The sequence below is a fragment of the Populus alba genome, chromosome 1 (assembly GCF_005239225.2).
Source record: "Populus alba chromosome 1, ASM523922v2, whole genome shotgun sequence".
NCBI classification, from domain to species: Eukaryota; Viridiplantae; Streptophyta; class Magnoliopsida; order Malpighiales; family Salicaceae; genus Populus; species Populus alba.
The window spans coordinates 51,157,313-51,179,292 of NC_133284.1; the positions used below are offsets into that span (position 1 = coordinate 51,157,313).

A 21,980-nucleotide genomic window follows, 5' to 3' on the forward strand; every position below is an offset into this window, starting at 1 on the left:
AATTAGCTACTAACACACATAATTCACATTCTAGGCCACATGTCAAACATTTCGGTGGCTGTCATTTAATGTGGCTGTCGCTCTAAGAAAGCCAAGGATGAATCTAACTAAGCAGTTGATTTTTTGAAGGCGGTAGGCAATGAAGGCATGGACTGAGCTGCACGTCGTTTTGTAACTTGAAAGGGATGTTTTTGTGTTATGCCAAAAGTAAATGAAAATGGGGACTGCACCATTCATTCAATCAACCAACCAATCAATGCAATTAGACCAAAACAAATTGAAAAAAAAAAAAGCAATTAATTTGGAAAGGTTCAATGCTTGATAGTTTGGAATAGGCCAACAGTTGACAAAATTAATTAGGACTGATTTTATTTGCTGAATTTATTTTTATTTTGTCATTTGTAGCACAAATTTGCTAATGAAATTGTCGCCATTTAATCAGTTATTGTGTTGTGTAGGCCTGTGAATGTTTTTTTTAAAACTTTTATTCTATGTTGTGATAATCAAATGTTTTTTTTTAAATATCATAAATCAAATTAAAAAATTAGACTGTTTAATTAGTATTTTAAGTTAGAATAAACAAATACATAAGAGATAAAAATATATTTGTTTAATTATAAATTTGTTGCTTTTGAAGTTCTTTTTATGGGAAAATATCGTATTTAAAAAGAAAGTTTCAATTTATACTTTTTGACTCTAATTGTTTAGAAAATTGGATAAAAAAACCAATTTTTATTAATTGGCGGAAAGGCCTCAATTTCACTCCTTTTAAATTCAGTGGATGGCTAAAGGATTTGCTAGCATTTATCCATTACTTTAGTTTTAGAAATCTGAAGGAAGAAATAAGAAATTATCACAATGTATTGAATATGACAATTTAAATTTAAAAGAAAAAAATCAGGGGAGAAATAAAAAGGACGTACTTGTAGCTGTGGCAAAAAATTACCCAATTCTTCGTGGCCTTTAATGGTTAACACTTGCAAAGAAAGCAATTGGACAGCAAAATTCTTTGGGCCAAAAAAGCTTCAATTTGAAAGAATCAATTTTGTTAGCCAAGGTGAGTGCATCTCCTTCTCCACTATAGAATATTTGCTTTAAATTGTTAGAAAATTTAATCGTTATTTGTTTCAAGTTCAGAAGACTTGGAGACACGGAGACAGGGAAGACATGTTCCAGTTTAACACAGCCTCTTGTATAAAGATTTTTTAATTCTGGAAAATAAATGTCAGTTTGTCAAAATACCACAAGTTCAGCATATCTAGTGGGCCCCTTCCATATATATTTGAGCTCAGGTAACTAGTACAGCCGTAAATCAGCCTCACCCAATTCAAATACCTCTCCTCGTTAATATGACATGTTAACTATTTAAAAAAAAAGTGTGTTATGGTGAATGAAAAATTGTGTTGCTAAAGAATCAGAGTTAAAATGGAGTTAACTTTTTTTAAAAAAATACAAATTTGGGTCTATTAAATAAAAAAATATATTTTTAACATTAAAAACTCTTTGCTTTTTAAAAGTCCATTAATTTTATTTTTATTCTACTAATCTTTCTTCCTTCTCAACATTGTTTTGAGATAGTTACATTTATAAATTAAATTTGCTGTTTAATTTCATTTGTATTATTAAAAATATTAAATTGAATATACGCTGAAAAAAAAAATTACAATCTCAAAGGCAAACACTAATTCTTTTCAAAACTAGAGGATTTATCCTTTTACTTATATATTGGAATTTCATATTCTGTCAATAAATTTATAAATTGATTATATATATATATATATATATATATATATATATATATATATATACTCATTCACATGTAGAAACCATTTGTACGATACGCACAATAACAAGTTAACCACATCAAAATGAGGAGAATAAGAATCCACACATAAAATAATAAGCACACAAATGAGTAAACATTGTGCGTTTCATTTTTGAAGGTTCGGACACTTGAAAACAAACACAAATGGGCAAACAAACAAAAGCCCTTTTTTTGAGGTTCGCACAATAAATTAATAAACACATAACATTACCCTAACAAACACATGAAATAAGATAAATTGTTGTAGCTAATGAAACAGCTGGAATTACTTCCCACCAATGTGGAGTTGATCATCACATAGGTAACCAACCAACCTAATGCAAACATCAAGAACAAAGATCATCCAGGTATCTCGTATTTGTTGATTTAATCCAACCATTTAAAGAAGGATAGAAGATAAATAGTTACAACCATTTTACCTGCAAGAATGAATTACTAGCATGTTCTTCAAAGTTCAAAGGCAAACTTATCATCTAACTAAATCATCATGACCACCTTCATCCTCTTCCTCTTCCCATCCATTTATTCGGGTCCACCTTCTAGCAGTACTGGTTGGCACGGAGCAACCAGTGCTGGAACCCTCAGCTACTTGAGATTCCTGCAAAACCAATTCAAGCATGGCATACACATTCTAACTTGTAAGTCTTATTATTGAGGGAAACAAGAAATAAAAACATTTAAAGAGAAGCAAGAAATCATGTCAAATATACAGCACCTCTGATTGAGCACTCATTGAACCATTTGATGTAGTAGCAAATTTTGTGGTCAGCTTTGGACAGTGACGCACCTCCAATGCCAAAAAATGAGGGAATATGAAATCATAACATCCATGACTGAAGTAGATAATGCTTGGTAATTTTTCTAGAAATAGCTGCTCCAAATTAGGGAGCATAATCTCCTTCTCAACATTGACAAGTGAAGCATGATCATCCTGCCCAAATACTCCTAATAATTGAGAGGATTCTCTTACTTCAAGATTTTGGAGCTTTTTGAGACCTGAAGCCATGGCTATCGGGAAGAGACTCTTCGACTTGTTGCATCCTGTGATCTCAAGTCGATACAAATTAGGGAAGCATGAAGATTGGAGATCACTTCCTGACAATATCTGATCCTTTTCATCATCATTATCCTTAGCAACGATTTGCTCCAATTCCTCACAATTTGATATCTCTAGAACTTCAAGTTGAACTAGACTAGCAATAATGTTGGATGTGAATACATGTGTCAGTCTCTTACACTCGTTCACCTTCAAAGTAGTCAAATTGCTCGGCACTAGGCCCTTCCATATACACCTCAAGTCTGGCAATAAGCTCAAGTGTAATGTTTCCAAACTCACGAGTGAAAGTTCATGCCCACCTCTTCTATTAGTTACCAAACGTCCAACTTGCATTAAATCTTGTACTCCTTCCAAGTTTCCAATAGATATTTCTTTCAAATTCATCAACCCCTGCATCAAAAGAAAAACAATGGGAATATAAAATTATATGTTTTTCATATTTATGATAGTCTGAATATAAACTATTATTTTATATAAATTAAATTAAAAGCAATCATGAAAATATATACGTATTAACTCAAAAAAATTAATTTTTTATATTCGATTTATAATAAAAAATTATGTCATTATCCAAAAATAAAAAATATAAAAGAAAATAATTTTAATTTTACATATTAGTAAATTTTTTAATAAAAATGCTTGATTATTGATCATTTAAATTATTATTTTCATAAAAAAAAAGTGAAAAAAAAAAATTGTAAAAAAACACATGGAAAATATATAAAAAAAATATATGTTTTTGAACTCAATACAAATTTGGTGCTTTTGAAGTTCTTTGAATGAGAAAATATTGTATTTAAAAACAAAGTTTCAATTTTTACTTTTTGACTCTAATTGTTTACAAACAAATTAATTTTTATTAATTTTTTGAACAAAAAAACTCAATATTCTCATACGGAGCTTTAACGTCCTGTGCAAATACTTTTCTTTAATTGGCGGAAGAGCCTCAATTTCACTACTTTTAAATTCAGTGGATGGCTCAAGGATTTGCTACCATTTATCCATTACATTAGTTTTCGAAATTTGGAGGAAGATAGAACAAATTATCACAATGTATTGAAGTTGACAATTTAAATTAGAAAATAAAAAAAAATGGAGAAATATAAAGGACATACTTGAAGCTGTGCCAACAAATTACCCCATTCTTCGAGGCCAGAGATGCTTAGACATTGCAAAGAAGGCAATTGGGCAGCAAAATCTTTTGGACCAAAAAAACTGCAACTTGATTCGAAAGAAAAAGACAATTTTCTTAGCTGAGATCTTTAATTTTAGACTTGACGATGATGTCATCTCCTTCTCCACTGTAAAATACTTGCTTTAAATTGTCAGCAAACTCAATCACCATCTCTTCCAGGTTCTGAAGACTTGGAGACACGGAGACAGGGAAGACATGTTCCAGTTTTTCACATAAACTTATTAAGAGAGTTTTTAATTTTGGGAAGCCAAGAGACTCTGGAATTATTTCCCTTTCACCATCCTCTTCTCTGATAAGACGACTCAATCCATTGCATTTAAATATCCATAGTGTTTCCAGATGAATAAGACTTTGAGCGAGGGACGGTGTGAAGATAAATGTCAGTTTGTCAAGACACGACAACTCCAGCCGAGTAAGACTTTGGAGGTCATCTGATCAGAGGACAATACTATATTTCTTAAACCCTCCACTCTCCAAAAACAAATATGAGACACGGTAGGAAACAACTGCTCAAATGTCTTTGCATTTAAGGATGTGGCGCTGATTTCACCCAAATATAATCTTGTCGAGGTTGGGTATTGTCTTATTGAATACCCATTCCCTAACACTATATCATATTTGAGCAACCTGGGAAAAACAAAATCTCTGGAAATGCATTCAACCTTCGGTATCTTCAATGATAATACAGCTAAGTGAGACAGCGAATTTAGTTCTGTTAGGCTTGCATTCATTCCTTCTGTGCTGTCACATCCAACAACATCCCATCCCTTGAAGCTCCGATCCCCGATCAACAGTTCTTCTAACTTCTTCAACCTTCCTATCAAATTCACAGGAATCCTTCTTAGATCGCGACAAAGTGTCAAATCCAACAACCTTAACTCCTTGAGCTCCCCAATTTCATCAGGTAATTCTTCAATGGAGTCGCACCACCTGAAAACAAGAATCTCAAGTCTTTGCAGCTTTCTCAAACAAATGAGGTCCTTGCATTCACACCACCTCAACAGCAACGACTGAAGGTTCGTTGAGAATTGAAGTGATTGCAATGACAAACACCCTCCCTCTAGAGACAAAACTTCAATTGCTTTCATCCCTTCAAAAAACCTCTCTGGAACATTCAAATCTTCATCCAGTTCTAATAAAAGAACTTTGAGCTGTGGACACACCAATCCTTCAGGAAGTTCTGCTAGTTTATTGCCCATTAACGAGATTACTTTAAAACCTTCAAAGCTTTTATTCCTCATTGGCCACTCCTTCAACCCAAAGCCAGCCTTCACCATGAATCCGTATTTTTCTGATGATGCTATCTGAATAGCAACATCACGAACAGGGTCATGCATTTTGACATATTCTTCAGTTTCAGTTCCTAACAACATAGAACAAGCTTTGAGGTTTTTGATCGCCACATAAACTCGTTTCCTTGCATCTTCAATGGACTCCCCATCTTGATGTAACCCATAGCCAACTGCGTATATTGTCAAGTCCTCAATTGGAATGTTGTAATCTTCTGGAAATAAACAGCATAGCAAGAAACATAACTTGGTTTTCTCGTGCTTCAAATAATCATAGCTCAACTTAAGACATGCATATGCATTTTTTTGTTCATCAAGTTGTTCCATGTCCAGAAATTCAGACTTTTTTAGCTGATCAAATGCTACTTCCCACTCAACTGCAGATTTATCTCTTAGAGCCCTTCCCACTGTCACAAGTGCTATAGGCAATCCTGTTGGTTATATTCTTTAGTTTGCAGGACACACGTTGGTGCAAAGCTACAGCAGAATATGGTTTGTAGAAGAAGAATACTTTCATTGATCATTGAATACTCTTTAAATAGAGTTAGAGTTTTACATGGAAACAAAAACAATTCAAAATTCAAATGCATAACTACTGATCAGATATGATCAGTTATTTATTCCTAAAATCTTGGTCTTCAGCAGAGATCCTTATTGACGAGACTTGATCAACATGCAACAGCTCAGCTTCCTGGTCTTCTGCAGCTTTCTAAGACAGTTAAACAATACTCCTCTTTGTCTTAACAGCAGCAGATACCAAGCTTTCCTCGTAAATCTTCAAAACTTGCTTTTGGAAGTGCTTTTGTTAGAACATCTGCAATCTGATCATTAGTTCTGCAATACAGCAGAGTAACTTCTTCTTCCTTCTGAGCTTCTCTTAGAAAATATAACTTAATTTTAAAATGCTTAGTTCTGCTATGAAACACTGGATTGTTTGCAATAGATATTGCAGCTTGATTGTCAACATAAATCTTTGTTGGTTCCAGTTGATTCATATGCAGATCAGCAAGAATTTTCCTTATCCAAATAGCTTGATTGACAGCAGCAGTAGCTGCTGCATATTCAGCTTCAGCTGTGCTTTGAGCTACATTTTCTTGCTTCTTTGAACACCAAGAAAACATACCTGATCCAAAGCTGAAACAGTAACCTGAAGTGCTCTTCATGTCGTCTACAGAACCTGCCCAGTCACTATCAGAGTATCCATGCAGCATCAGTTTCTGAAGATGAGAATACTTTATTCCATAGCTTAATGTACCTTTAATGTATCTTAGTATCCTTTTTGCAGCTTGTAGATGCATTTCAGATGCACAATGCATAAAACGTGACAGCAAGCTCACAACAAATGTAATGTCTGATCTTGTAGCTGTTAGATACATTAAACATCCAATCAAACTCCTGTACTGACCTTCATCTGCTTTGTTTGTTCCATCATTCTTGCTGAATTTTTCTTTCAAATTCATAGGTGTGCTTGTGCTCTTGCAGCTCTCCATGCGAAACTTCTTCAGTATCTCTTTAGCATATTTCTGTTGACATATGAAGATTCCATCATCACTTTGTTTCACCTCCATTCCAAGGAAGTAAGACATCAACCCGAGATCTGTCATCTCAAATACATCAAGTATCTCAGCCTTGAATGCTTCAATTTGTGTCTTATTACTCCCTGTTACAAGTAAGTCATCAACATAAACAGATACAATAATTAAGTTTGCATCAGCTCCTTTTACATACAAAGTTGCCTCACTTAAACTTTTAACAAAGCCAAGTTTGTGTAGATGATCATCAATTCTGCTATACCATGCTCTAGGAGCTTGTTTGAGGCCATACAAAGCCTTTTTCAGCAGGTAAACCTTCTCCTCTTGTCCCCTGACTTCAAAGCCTCTTGGTTGCTCTATGTAAATCTCCTCCTGCAGATATCCATTTAAAAACGCAGACTTTACATCCAGCTGATAAACCTTCCAATTCTTTTGTGCAGCAACTGCAAGTAGCAATCTGATTGTGTCCAAGCGTGCTACTGGTGCAAAGGTTTCTGAAAAATCCACACCGAACACTTGAGCATAACCCTTCACAACTAATCTGGCTTTGTATTTGTTTATAGAACCATCTGCATTTTGTTTGGTTCTATAAACCCATTTTACCCCTATGGCCTTCTTGTGCAAAGGCTTGTCCATCAGCACCCAGGTATCATTCTTTTCAATCATTCTAAGCTCTTCTTGCATTGCAGCATTCCATTCATTCTTCTTTACTGCTTCTTCAAATTCTGCAGGTTCATAGATAGCAATATTGCTTCTTTCATAAATTTCAGTTAATGTTCTTGTACCTCTTACTGGTTCATCATCAATGTTGTCATCAACAATCTCCAAGACTGGAGATTCTTGCTGCTCTTGCTGCTCTGTTGATGATCCCAGCTGTTCTTCTGGTTGCTCCCACTTCCATTGCTTATCTTCCATAAAATTGATATCTCTACTTACCAGAATTTTTCCATTTTGAGGTTGGAAAATTCTGTAAGCTTTTGATGGACTGCTGTATCCAATGAAGACTCCTGGTTCTGACTTCTTGTCCAGCTTATCTCTTTTCACCTGTGGTACATGACTGAAACAAATACAACCAAAAATTTTAAAATGTTGCAGGTCTGGTTTGTATCCAAACCAAGCTTCAAAAGGAGTTTTTTTCTGCAAAGCTCTGGTTGGCATTCTATTCAGCAGATATACTGAGGTATTTGCAGCTTCAGCCCACAATTTCTTTGGCAATTCTTTTTTGTGCAGCATACATCTGGCCATTTCCATGATACTTTTGTTTTTTCTTTCACTCACACCATTCTGTTGAGGTGTGTAAGGTGCAGTGAGCTGATGTTCAATTCCGGATTCATCACAGAATTGTTGGAATCTCCCACAGGTATACTCCTTTCCATTGTCTGATCTTAATGTTTGAATCCTGCACCCACTTTGATTCTCTACCCATGTTTTATATTTCCAGAACACATTAGCAACTTCAGACTTGAATTTAAGAAAGTAAATCCAACAGAACCTGGAATAATCATCAATGAAGATGATATAATATTTGCTGCCATTCAGTGAAGCTGTACTCAGAGGACCTCCAACATCTGTATGTATCAGCTGAAGTTTTCGTGTTGCTCTCCAGGTTGCATGAGGGAAAGGTTTTCTGACCTGCTTTCCATATTGACATGCTGCACAGTTTATTGATCCATTCTCCAGTTGTGGTACTCCTTTTACATGAGTATGTGTTTGCATGTAGATAAGCCCTGCATGATGAAAGTGTCCAACCCTTTTATGCCATAGTTCATCACTGCATATTTTTGCAGAAAACACACTCTGCTCCTTCTCCATAAGGTTTAAAATAAAACCTTTTGATTTCATTTTTACCCTGAACACATTGTTGCCCAAGTTATCTTTGATCAAACACCATTGATCTTCAAACATTACTTTGAATCCTTTCTCAATGAGCTGTCCAACACTAAGCAAGTTTTGATCAATGTCAGGCACATATAAAACATCTGAAATATACTTCAAACCTGACAGGCTATTCAAGACAACAGTTCCTTTGCCTCTGACATCAATGTGATCACCATTTCCAATTTTAACTTTGGAAATAGCTGTTCTGTCAAGCTCTTTGAACAAATCCTGATTGTTTGTCATGTGGTTTGTGCATCCACTATCAATCAACCAGGAATCATTCGAACTATTTCCTGTTGAAAAACATGATGCAACAAACAGCTGCTCCTCTTCAGATTGTTGAGCAACAGGATTTGCCTTTTCTTCAAGATGTTGTGTCCTGCAGATTCGTTCAACATGTCCAGTCTGCCCACACTTTCTGCATTTGATATCTGGTCTCCACCAGCATTTGATCGGGTGATGATTTGTCTTTTTACAGTAGGTACATGGTGGAAATGTTTCCACCTTGTTTCTGTAAGTTTGAAAATTGTTCTTCTTGATGAATCTCTTGTTTCTGCTTCCTCCTTGATATTGAGTTCTTGCTTGAAAAGCTCCCTGCACTGATTCTTCAAGTCTCATTGATCTTCTCTGTTCTTGTGCCTGCAATGCATTTGTCAACTCTCCAAGAGAGATGCTGGTTAAGTCTTTAGACTCTTCTAATGAAGAGATCTTAGACTCATATTTTTCTGGCATAGTAACCAGTATTTTCTGCACAATTCTATCATCAGAAAATTCTTTTCCAAGCAATCTTACTTTGTTTATTATGCTTAGCAATCTGTCAGCATAATCTTTGATGTTTTCAGTTTCCTTCATCTTTTGCATTTCAAACTCTCTAATTAAATTAAGAACCTGCATATTTTTGGTTCTTTCATTTCCTTGATATTCCTTTTTAAGATAATCCCAAATACCTTTTGCCGAATCCACATTCATGATTCTTGTGAATACTGTATTCGATACAGCAGCATATAAGCAAGCTTTGGCCTTGGATTTTCTTGTCTTCTTCTCCTTGTTAATCTTTAGCTGAGCTATTGTTGGATTTGTAGGCAAATCAGGAACAACATAGTTTTCTTCCACAGCTTCCCAGAGATCTAGCGCCTCCAGATGCACTGTCATTCTGATGGCCCATGTTTCATAGTTTTCACCATTGAACATTGGCGGTGAGCCATGCGAGATAATTGTTTCAGAATCCATTTTGTGTTTTTTGGTTGTGTTTGTGGTTTGATTTGGTTTTGTGTTTTTGTTTCTCTCAACTCACAAGTCCCTCAAGAAAAATATATTGCTCTGATACCAATCTGTTGGTTATATTCTTTAGTTTGCAGGACACACGTTGGTGCAAAGCTACAGCAGAATATGGTTTGTAGAAGAAGAATACTTTTATTGATCATTGAATACTCTTTAAATAGAGTTAGAGTTTTACATGGAAACAAAAACAATTCAAAATTCAAATGCATAACTACTGATCAGATATGATCAGTTATTTATTCCTAAAATCTTGGTCTTCAGCAGAGATCCTTATTGACGAGACTTGATCAACATGCAACAGCTCAGCTTCCTGGTCTTCTGCAGCTTTCTAAGACAGTTAAACAATAAATCCTTTACATTCGCTCGCAACCTTCTTTGCCACTCTGTTCAAGTCAGAGTCCTCATCACGTAAACCTGCATTGATTATGAATAAAGCCCATGCTTCATTTTCAGATAAGACTCTTAATAACACTTTTTGCTGGCACTTCATAGAAGAACATATGTGTTCAAGACGTGTTGTTAGAAGAATTTTACAACCCCTGTGAGCATCACCAAATGGGATCCCTATCTCTTGCAAGTCAATATCTTTCCAAGCATCATCGAGGATTATAAGCACCTTCTTTCCCTGAAGTCTCTGCCATAACCGACCTGCTCTCCCCTTTCCACTCTTTCCGTCAAAATCCAGACCTAAAATAACTGCCATTTGATCCTGCATGTCTGTGACATTTGGATTCTGGGACACCGTGACTATCAAAACTTCATCAACAAGCTGCAACTCTTTGGCTCCCCTACGTACTTCTTTGACCAGGGTGGTTTTACCCACCCCTCCCATGCCGTACAGTCCGATCATATTGACAGTGTCATCTTTGAGAGCTTTCATTATCTGTTCGAAAGCTTCTTAATTTTGATGATTCCAAGGATGTGAGTCCCTCTGATGGAAGAAATTCTATGTCTTGAAGAGGTGTTTTGTGGGACACTTTCGGAAATTTTCTGCTATTTTCTTCGAGTTTTCTCAAAGTCTCCGTCTTCTTTGCCAGTGCCTTGCTTAACTTGAATTGTCGCATCCAATTTGGACACCAAGTAAAGCATTTTCCAATTTTCCCTTTTTCATTTTGCAAACGTTTCACACCTTCAATTTTGTTTTTTGCATTTTCCAGCCATGTGCTGACATCAATCTAAATTTCTTCAGCATTCCTTTCAGCAACGTTGACAGCATCTTGCAGACGATAAAATGCCAAAGCCAGGTTCATCATTTGTTCATCGAATTCTTGAACAAAATTGTTGAAACAGAACATGTAACGGAACTGCCTTATTGCTGGTTCCACCAAGAGTTCTGCTATCTTAGATACAATGGATCCACCAACACTTTCGATAGCCATTTTTCACCAGTCTGAAAAATTAGAGATATAAGAAAGCCGATTGTGAGAGTGAGCCATTACAAGTAAAATAAGCATTGAGAGAATGAGAATAGTAATTGTATTACCTTAATTTGTGAAAATATATGCGGAAAGCACTTGTACTGACTGCTCAATAATAAATTATAGAGAGAGGAGCAAAAGGAGAAGGCCTTTAGCTCTGTATGGAAGCCAGCTTCAAGAGCAACAAGGCAAGGTATAAGTAGAACGATAAACATTTTAATTCCTTGTCCTAACATAACAAACATAACCATGGGTAGTGTTGTTACCCAATTTTTGACCCACCTTTTTAATAAAAATTTTTTAAAAATCCAAAAATAGTGAAAAACAACAAAAAATCCAAAAAAAATATTTTTTTAATATATTTGCAATGTTTTTAGCATTTTCAACGTCTTCTAAAAAGAATTTTAATTTTCAATTGTTTTTCAAACGCGTTCGACTTTTCACGTGTCATTTTAAAATCATTATTTTTCTCATAGAATTGATGTTGATTTTGCTCATTTTTAAAAATACAAGAAAAAACAAGAAAAAATCAAAATTTACAAAAAAAGAAAGTTGAGGGACCAATTTTGATACCCGGGCAACATTTTACCTATAAATATAGGTCAAAACTCATTTTTGAAGTGGGGGGGGGGTCATTTGATAATTTTGAGGGGAGGGAACACAAACCAGAAACCCTAAGAGCCTAATTTTTTCTCCCCTCACCAAAACCAAGTCGCCGGCCACCCCCCACTTCTTTTTCCTTACCAGCCAAACAGCCTACACCTCACGGACTGGATTTTTTTTGACAGACCTGACCAAAGGTTCTGCTCCCTCACCAGCACAACCCCGGACCCGGCATCTCCCTCAGCCTAAACAGACCGGTCGGCCCCCATAGTTCCCTTCTGATTCTTACTCTCTTTTTTTCTGGCCAGCCCCCGGCTCCCTTTGGATTTTTTTCTCTCCTATTGAAGTAAAACAACAACCCCTTGCAGCGGAGGCGTTTTCTTCTTCCTCTTCTCCGGCCGGTTGGCCAGACAAGACAGCAGCCACCGCATCTCCCCTGCACAAACGAGCAGCCACACTCTCAGCGCCATCCTCTACCTCTCGTTTCCTTGGTTGAGCACCGCCGCCCCAACCTGCAGAAAGAACAAGAAAACTGAAGAGCACCTCACGATTCTCTCCCCGTCGTTCAATATCCTCCTCAGCTCTTTCGCCACAACAACTCTCGCCAGCCAACCTTCCACAGCAGCACCCGATCTCCGCAGCCGCCGCCACCGATCTCTAACCCACAGGCCGCAGCAGCGTCTTCTTCCTCACTAAGCACCGGTCGAGCCCCTTCAACAACGCCTGGACCGCAGCGGCGACACCCACAACTCCACCGTTGCCTGAAACAGAGAAGGAGAAGCCAGATCGGACAAGAAGAAGCAAAAATCCAAAGCAGATTTGAAGGAGAAGAGAAGCAGATCTAAAAAATTTAATTAAAATCAACTGCCATTTGCGTTTCTTGTATTTGCAGGTGTTGAGTTTTGTCACGGGCAGCAGGAGATTGAAGAAGGGAAGAAGGCGATCCAGAACCCCTGCTGTTGGATTTTTTTTCTAGTGGCGGTGGTGCGTGAGATCCACGCGCCGCCACTGTTCCTGCGCCCAGAAATCCGCCTGACACTGTTCCGGAGGTGCAGAAGTGGTTTCTAGTTTGTTTTGGGTTTAATTTCTGTAATTTCAAGTTGTTTAATGTAATGTTTGTGTAATTTTGAGTTTTGTTTTTATATATAGTTTGTATTTTATGTAAATGTGGATGTAAAAAAGAAAAAGAAAAAGAAAAGAGGAAGTGATAAATAATAATAAAAAAAAAAAAGAAATGTTTGTGTGTGTTTGTATTTTTTTTTTATGTATGTTATTGAATAAAAAAAAAGGATTTTAATTTATATGCACAAATATCTAAAGGACAGATAAAAATCATGTTGAATTTTCCATGAAAATATAGAACATGTATCTACATATAGTCTGGAAAAGTAATAACTGATTTATCAAAGCTTTAGAATTGGGCTAAAATTTTATTTTTAATATCACATCAAGTTCACGAAGCTTGAAAGTGAATGTGGTGTGTATTTTTGTTTATGAATGTTTTTTTTATTATGATAAAATTGCAAGAATAAAGAAGAATTTAATATTCTGATTTGATCACGGATAAAGAATTATGAACTTACATGTAAGTTGTATTTTCTAAAATTCGATGAAAGAACAAATTTTTTTAAAACTTCTTTAACACATCAAGTCCACAAAGCAGCTTACCTCAGGTAGGGTGTGTTAGGGGTGCTAATACCTTCCCTAACCACAACCAATCCCTTACCCGCGATCTCTGACAAGACCAGTACATCAGGTTTCCTAGTAGCCCTCAATGAATTACTAGGTGGCGACTCTAAAGAACCAAATCAGCAAAATAGAACGAATAATCGCCAGCCGATGCTGCGCGCCAGGATTTTTTGGGGTGCGACAGAATGACGACTCCACTGGGGAAGGTATTGTTTTCAACATTATTGGACTAAGCTTTGTATACTTGATGTGTTTATGTTTTTGCATTTTTGTCTTATTTTATTTTTGTTTTATCCATGCATTTTGTAGAATTATCTCATGCATCACATAATTAATTTTTTTTAAAGCACACACAAGCTTCAAGTTAGGAGGGGACTAGCAGCTTACCTTATGACTTTTAGTCAAGGTTTAAGTTTGTGTAAACCCCAACTCTTCGTTGAGTGCTTAGATTGGTAATAGTTGGACACGTGCCATCTCATTGCCTACAAGCCCCCATATTGCCTCCACGAGGGCGATCACTGGGACAACAAGAGCCCCTTTTTAGAGACCAAATAGTAAACCTACCTTTTGTCTCACTTAAAAAGATTAGAACCTGCCTTTAGGATGTATGTTCCGTATACATTGTTTTGCATCCGAGCAAGCCCTTCTTAAAGCATCTTGAACTCCAGACTTATGGGTGACACAATGACCGTCACTCAGAAAATTTTCATTGTAGAGTTTGTGCAAGAATCAAGATTCTTGTTTCATCATACAAAAGTTGCGACCATATGTCACCCCTCGAAGGGCGAGTTCGTCATATAGATTACATATTCATACATTTATCATGCGTGTACCGGGTTAAAAGGTAGGTCCCCCACACAAGCTGTGCTACACGTGAAGATGAGGGAAGTGAACAAAGATGTCAGATAGAGGCTCATTATCAGATTGAGGTTGAGAGCATCAAAGGTGAAGTAGCTAGACTCAGATCTGCTCGAACAAGTGTCGAGCATCAAATGGAAGGAGAATGTTTGCACAGTTTTTTGTGGGAACACTGCTTGTCCACGTTCAAGTGAAGCTGCCTCTCCTTTTCAGTCATGAACAACAGCAACAATGCCTTCAGTCATCAACTAATGACAACTCTAGTTCTTGTCCAGTTGCACTGTTAAGTGTTCATCGCCTCCACATCATCTAATGGAACCAAACAACTATCTAGCCTCCTATACATGGTGCATTAGTCTGCTTTGAAGTTACCCTAATTATGAGCTCAATTCCAATTCAGCAGCACAAGATGTTGGTCTGAAAAACCATGATCAGACACTGAACTTCTACGTGGTAGAGCTCTCTCTGTAGAGACTTATTTGTGGATCTGCCAATGAGAAATGCAAAAGGGGATGTATTAATTTCATATGCTTTGAAACTTTTTCCCACCAGTGACACGAGCAAAATATTGTAATAGGCAGAGGAGTCAGGCCTGGTCTGAAAATATGAGTAGTCGTCGAACTTCAACGTTGCAGAGATCTCTCAACAGGGATCTATTTGTGGATCTGTAAATGGGAAATCCAAGAAGGGATGCAGTGGTTTCAGATTTGTCCATAATTTTCTCCTACCAGTATTGGCATTAAAACGCAAAAGTGGCTGTTTGTTGCACCCTCAGTGAGGAATCAAAGAGGAAATAGAGGAGTTGTGGATTCATCAGTTTCTCTTCCAATTTTGACAATATATGATTCCATACATTTTTGTTTTTGCGCACTGCCAAGATTACCTAGATATTGAGAGGTTTCCAACAGTTCTAAAACAACAACAACAACAACATGAGAAGATTGACATGAAGTTGTGTGGATTGCCAAAAAATTGAACAAGTTATCAAGATGAGAAAGATTGAATGTTCTGCCAAGGATTCCAGAGAAACAATGAGAGATGAATCAAAAGAAGAATCTGACGATGGAAAACCTTAATTATGTTGGTCTAACCAAGTCTTGTTGTATCATCGACTACTCCAATGTCTCTGCCAAAGATAGACATTCTTTGCTATGTGGGTTTATTTACCAGAATCTGCCAGATTCTAGACTTTTGCTAGACTCCGACAAATCCCATTCATTTATCATCTTCTAGGTGGTATAATCCAAACAAGAGATGTGATGTCATGGTGGGGGTCCTCGGCCATTTCAATGGAATAGTTGTCATGTGAGTTTATTTGCCAGCATCTGCTAGATTCCAGACTTTTTACCTGACTCCGACAAATCTCATGCAACCACCATTTTCTGGGTGGTTTAATCCAGACAAGAGATGTGATGTCATGATAGGGTCCTCAACCATTTCAATTGAGCAATTGCATGAATTTCAAGAAGCGAGTCTGAAAGTTGGTGAGCAAGGGACAAGTGGAGCTTGCAAAGGAGGGTGTCATTGGCTTTATTGTCCCCCGAACATCATCAAAATGACATGTGATTGAAAGTGCTTGGCAAAACATAGATATTGCCAGAAAAGCTGATTCAAGAAGGGTGATGAACTGTCAATCATATTGTTATGGAATTCTGCATTTTGTTTTAGGATCACATCTCATCCTTCAACGAAACATGCCTTGCTTTTGTCTTTTTGTTGTTTTGAAATCAACAGATGTGTAGCATTTTACTCTGACAAAATATTTTGATCAAACTCCAACATGCTACAAAGGTTAATCAATCCTGAAGATTAAAAGTGTTTTGATTGCAGAAATGACTCGATTCTTGTTTGAAATGACATGAGGTGACAGAACAAATTTTGAGCTCACACTTGAAACTGAACCACACATCATATAGCTAGGTTTTAGCAGTATGCATAATGACATGTAGTGGATTCAGTAGTTATGGACTCGTGAATCATGATTCTTACAAGTCTCAATCATTACATTGGATGAGGTCAAAATTTATCGGTTCTAACCGACCTTGCTTGAAATGAGAAAATGCCATCTTTGATATCCCTTCACTTTCTAAAAATTATATCCCTTGTAGTCCCATTTTGAGTTGGATAGAATATTTTTTTCATAAAAACCCTGACTAGGATCACACCCCACACTAGGGGGCAAATGAGAGATATTTTTGAAGGCATCGATATGATTAATGGATAAAGGGGAAGGCTTAGAACAAAAGTCCAATGATTGAGAGAGAGCTAGAAGAAGACACATAGACTGGAGGTATATAAGAAAGTTTTGAGGAAGGCTATATAAAAAAAAAGAATGAAAAAAAGGAAGTTGAAATTGCCTTCACTTAAGTACAAGTCAAAGATAAAGGATGGAGAACGCCTATCATGTCTATGAAAAGCAAAAGAAATTTCAATCAAGGAAGGACACAACAAAAGTCAATACCAGAAAAAAAAAAAAAAAAAGACTAAGGTGTAAACGTGACTTTTGGTTTCTATTATAAAGCCTACGATGTTATCAGATGCTTAAGGTTGGTTATTCATCAAGGAAAGGTGGATTTGCATTGACTTATGTTAAGAAAAGTCTGAACTGTGAGGTTAACAAGGTTATATGTCGTTTCCTCTAAAAAGACAACAATAGAAAAGAGTTGATGAATAGTTGATGTTGATCCTAGGTCTTTGAAACCCTCAAACACCTTTTGAGCCTTTGAAATTCCTTTCTTTCATAGCCATGAACCATAGCCTGCATTACATGCTTTTAAAAGCCCTTTTTAATCAAGCAAGCAATTTGAACCAATAAATGGCGCTCTCAAAACTTGAAGAGCTTTTCCATAAGGGTCATGACTTCATGAATTAAGCTATTGGTTATTATGCATGCTGATAAAACAAGTGCTAAGAAAAGAAATAACCTTTCTTGATAAAGCCTAAGTGTTAACTTGGGTGCCTTGCTTTTGAAATTCATGCAAAGGTCACCTCATCATAGACTATCAAATGATATACCCAATATCAAGGATTCAAATTGATACAAAGAACCATGGAAAAAGCCATTTTTAATCCTACATTGGGTCAATTTCTGTTTTCAAAATGCATGACAATCAAAGGACTATATATTTCGAATAACGTGTGTTGGGTCTTTGATCAAAAAGCTTGATTTTCAAAAGATTTTCAAAAAGGACATCTCTAATTTCATCTCAACAAACTAGACTTTGAATAGACATGATCTTTGAAATATGAGAGTTGATTCCAGAACAAGGAAGATTATCAAACACTAAAGAACATTGATTGAGTATGCAAAATCGTTGATAGAAATGACATTGAAGTCCTCGACACTCCTTGAAAAGTTGAGCAGCTGGGGGCAATACAGTGGACCTTAAGAAGGAAAACAAACAGTATCCAGATCAGCTGGGAGCAAAGAAAGAATCACATGATGAGTCATCAAAGGCCATCAAAGTCATTCCTGGCATTCACAAAATCCATTTGGTTGTAAATAGAAGAATGAGCATGTTCAGATCAACTAGGGGCAATGTTGTTCAAAGACAATCCATGATTTAGTGAACTTCAACAGCAATTGATGAGCAACGCTGCACTTGAAGGATATTTTCATATCTTCATCTTGGGTCACCCTCTGAAACATGGCTATGACTCCTGACAGATGTTATCGGGTGAGTGCATTTGAATGAACATCGAACATATGCACACCACCAAGACTGATTGTGGAACAATGTTGCACTTGAAGGACAATCTCATATTGTCATCCTTTGAAACATGGTTATCGACATACGTTACCACGCAACTGCATTGAATGAATGTCAGAAAGGCACTGCTTGACCGCTTTTTATGATCGGCTTGTTTTAACTCGCAAGTGCACGAGTGTGCGATGTAGCAATTAACTCGGTAAGATCGAGGTCATATCCACAGAGAGCTAGATCTGAAAATTAAGCTAGGTAACAACAAAAAAAACTCAAGAGAAATTAAATTAACAATAACTTGGTTGAAAATAATTGATGGATTTGTTTTCAAAGATGAAAAAGTGTAAATAGATTTTAAAAGACAAGAAAAAGTAAGTCTTGGTCCAAATCAATTTTAATGGTGATGTATTGGTGATTTCTTCAACATATATAAGATAACTCAACCTAATATCAACGATGGTGATATTAGATCGGAAGATATTACAATGAAGTTTAAAAAGATGAAGATTAATTATTGCTTAAGAATGAACAAGTACTTTCAAATTAAGTAAGACATTGAATCAAGCAATCTCTATACCAAAACTAAGGTTTTGTGCATAAAAATTCAAGATTATAACATTACCTAAATGATTTCTAAAATTTCTTTGCAATAATAAAACATTCATGAAGAAGATGAGAAGATAATCATTAACATTCATTCATATCTTAAAGAACTCACCTCAATCACCATCATCCTTGATTTGGATCCAAGAAAGAGATTAGCCAACCATGATTATATATAAGAACACTTTAATAAACATGAAATAACTTGAATCAAACTGAAATAATAAGTTTTACAAACTAAAGAACCGAAATCTACAAAGAAGAACACAACAGAATTTCAGTAAAAATTCGGACACAAATCTGACTCTAACTTTGGACAGCAATTAGACCCTCTTAGAAGCCTCCCCTGGAGATGGCTATTAGACACATATTTATAGGCAATTCTATGAGCTTTCCAGATCATTAAATAACAGCTCATTTGTACATCTGAGTCAAAAGTTAGGGGCAAAACACCGAAAGATGTTCTGGAAAATTAAATCAGGCCAGCTTGGAGAACACTTTGGTGCACGTTTTTCTTCCTCCTTTATGAGCTGTTTCTTTCTTCTTGTTGACCCAAAATAATGTCACAATGTCCCCTCCAGCTTTCCATCCATGTGCTTGCCCTCTTGAATCAATTAATTGCCCAAAATAAATCAAATATTATTTGTTGTGTGGACATGTAAGATCATGGATTGTGCTTGGGCTGATTTGGAGGCTGATTTGGGGGCTGATTTGGGGCTGGATTTAAACATCAAATAAGTATACAATTGTACCTATTATTTGGGCTAAGATTGACATTGAAACCTTGAGTGTTTGATGGTTGAAGTTTGCACACAACATAAGGTAAGTTTGGGCTTGAAATGGATCATATGATATTCTTTTCTAGAATTGGAAAATAATTGATTTTTTGGGCAAATTTGGAGCACTTATTTGAACCAAGATTTGCTTCAATCTTCAACTAAATTTCTCTTCAATTCTTTGTTTCGAATTCCGACGTTGAATTTTCTGAAATAATTCATTTAAGCTCCAAAAACCTATCGAAACATTAAAAGAAACTTCATTACTAAAAAGCACATCACTTATTATAAAAAATTCAAATAAAAACAATAAATACATATGTAAAATAAAAGACTTAATGATACTTTTGATGCACAATCACACCCCCCAACTTAGATTTTGCTAGTCCTCAAGCAAAACAAAACATAAAACCTTTGAACTAAAAAGAATAATAATAACATAATTAGGCTCGACTCATCACACTTAAAGGACCTATCATGCAAACATTGGTATCTTTAACTTAGTGTACACAATACCAAATAAAGAAAAATAAGCATACTCACATTCTCTAAATCAAACATCCATACAAAATTCCAAATTCAATCGTATTTATCATGCAACCAACATAATTGATTCACGCGAAAACTCAACTTGTAATCTTCCCTTTTCACTACTACAAACAAGGTAGCAAACTAAAGAAATATCTATATATATTTTTTCCCTTTTTTTTTCTTCTTTTTTTTTTTTTGAAGATATTATTTATTCTTTTTCTTTAAGTGGTCACTTCCCTTTTGACGCGAATACAAACATTTTGTGATGAATGCACCCGGTTACTCACAAAGTCACAAACTTAAAGTGCTTTGCATACTCATATTTCAAGCTGCCTTTTGACGTAAAGATAAACATTTGTGATGAATACCCCCAGTTACTGAGCAACTCAAAACATTGGAGTAGATAGAACTTTGTACACATTTATTTATTTATTTGTGTAATAATTATTACTTTATTTACTTAAACCTTGTTTAGGACTAGATCAAAAGGGATAATCACAAGTAAAGCATCACACTCATCTTTCATGCATAATCGCACAACTCACACAACTTTTACAAGAAAGATGTACTTCAATAATCTTTAAAAAAAAAGTATGCTATATCTTGCTTTATAAGATATTATCTATCCCAAATTAAAGCATGCAATGTTCAACACAATATAAATCCAAAAAATGTAATGTTGATCCTAAACAAGTCTCATTCACATTCGAATGCAATTTTTTTTTTTTAAAACAAGCATGGTTATCTCAAGCATTCAACATAATCAAATATCTAAAATTAAGTTTTACATTATCCTCAATAAAAAAAAGAAGAGAAGAAAAGTATAACGATTAGAAAACTGTTACTCCCTTTTGTTTTCAAGGATGAATGTCTGATTGACTTGGACATGAGCTAAAACTGTATAACATTGATTTTTTTTTTTTTTTTGTGAAAATAAAGAACCTCACACCCCCAACTGAAAATTATGCATTGTCCCTAATGCATGAACAAGAAAATATAAGAGATGGAAGAAAGAAAATAAAAATAAAAATAAAAATGAAAATGAAAAATAAAATAAAAATAAAAACTCATTACTTCTGATACTACAATGGTATTGGATCTTCAAGATCCAATGTCTCAACTTCAGCCACAACGTTTTCAAGATAAGGTTTCAATCGATGACCATTTACTTTGAAAACATTTCCATTCTTAGGATTTTCTACCTCAAATGCACCATGCTCAGAGATGGATTTAATCACAAATGGACCAATCCATTTTCCTCAACTTCCCAGGAAAGAGATGTAATCATGAATTATACAAGAGAACTTTTGACCAACATGAAAGGATTTTTCTAAAAAATATGTTTATCATGCAAAGCTTTCATCTTATGTTTTGAAATTTTTGCATTTTCAAATGCATCATTTCTCAGCTCCTCTAATTCATCCAATTGAAGCTTTCTATTTTTTTCAACCTCGTTTTCATTGTCATTGAATTGCCGGATGGCCCAATATGCACGATGCTCAATCTCAACAGGGAGATGACAAGGTTTTCCATAAACTAGCCTATAAGGAGACATTCCTAAAGAGGTCTTGTAAGCAGTGCGATATGCCCACAAAGCATCAACTAGTCGTAGGGACCAATCCTTACGGTTTGGATTGACTGTTTTCTCTAAAATGTTCTTGATCTCCCTATTTGTCAACTCAGCTTGGCCACTAGTCTGTGGGTGATATGGGGTACTGACCTTGTGAATTACACCCATATT

General features: G+C 35.8%; 1 pseudogene; it reads right to left on the reverse strand.

Annotated features, from left to right (window-relative positions):
* Window positions 1–11,446, reverse strand: part of LOC118056998 (disease resistance protein At4g27190-like) — a 71,168-nt pseudogene extending 59,722 nt beyond the window's left edge.
* Between the last annotated feature and the right edge of the window lie 10,534 nt (window positions 11,447–21,980).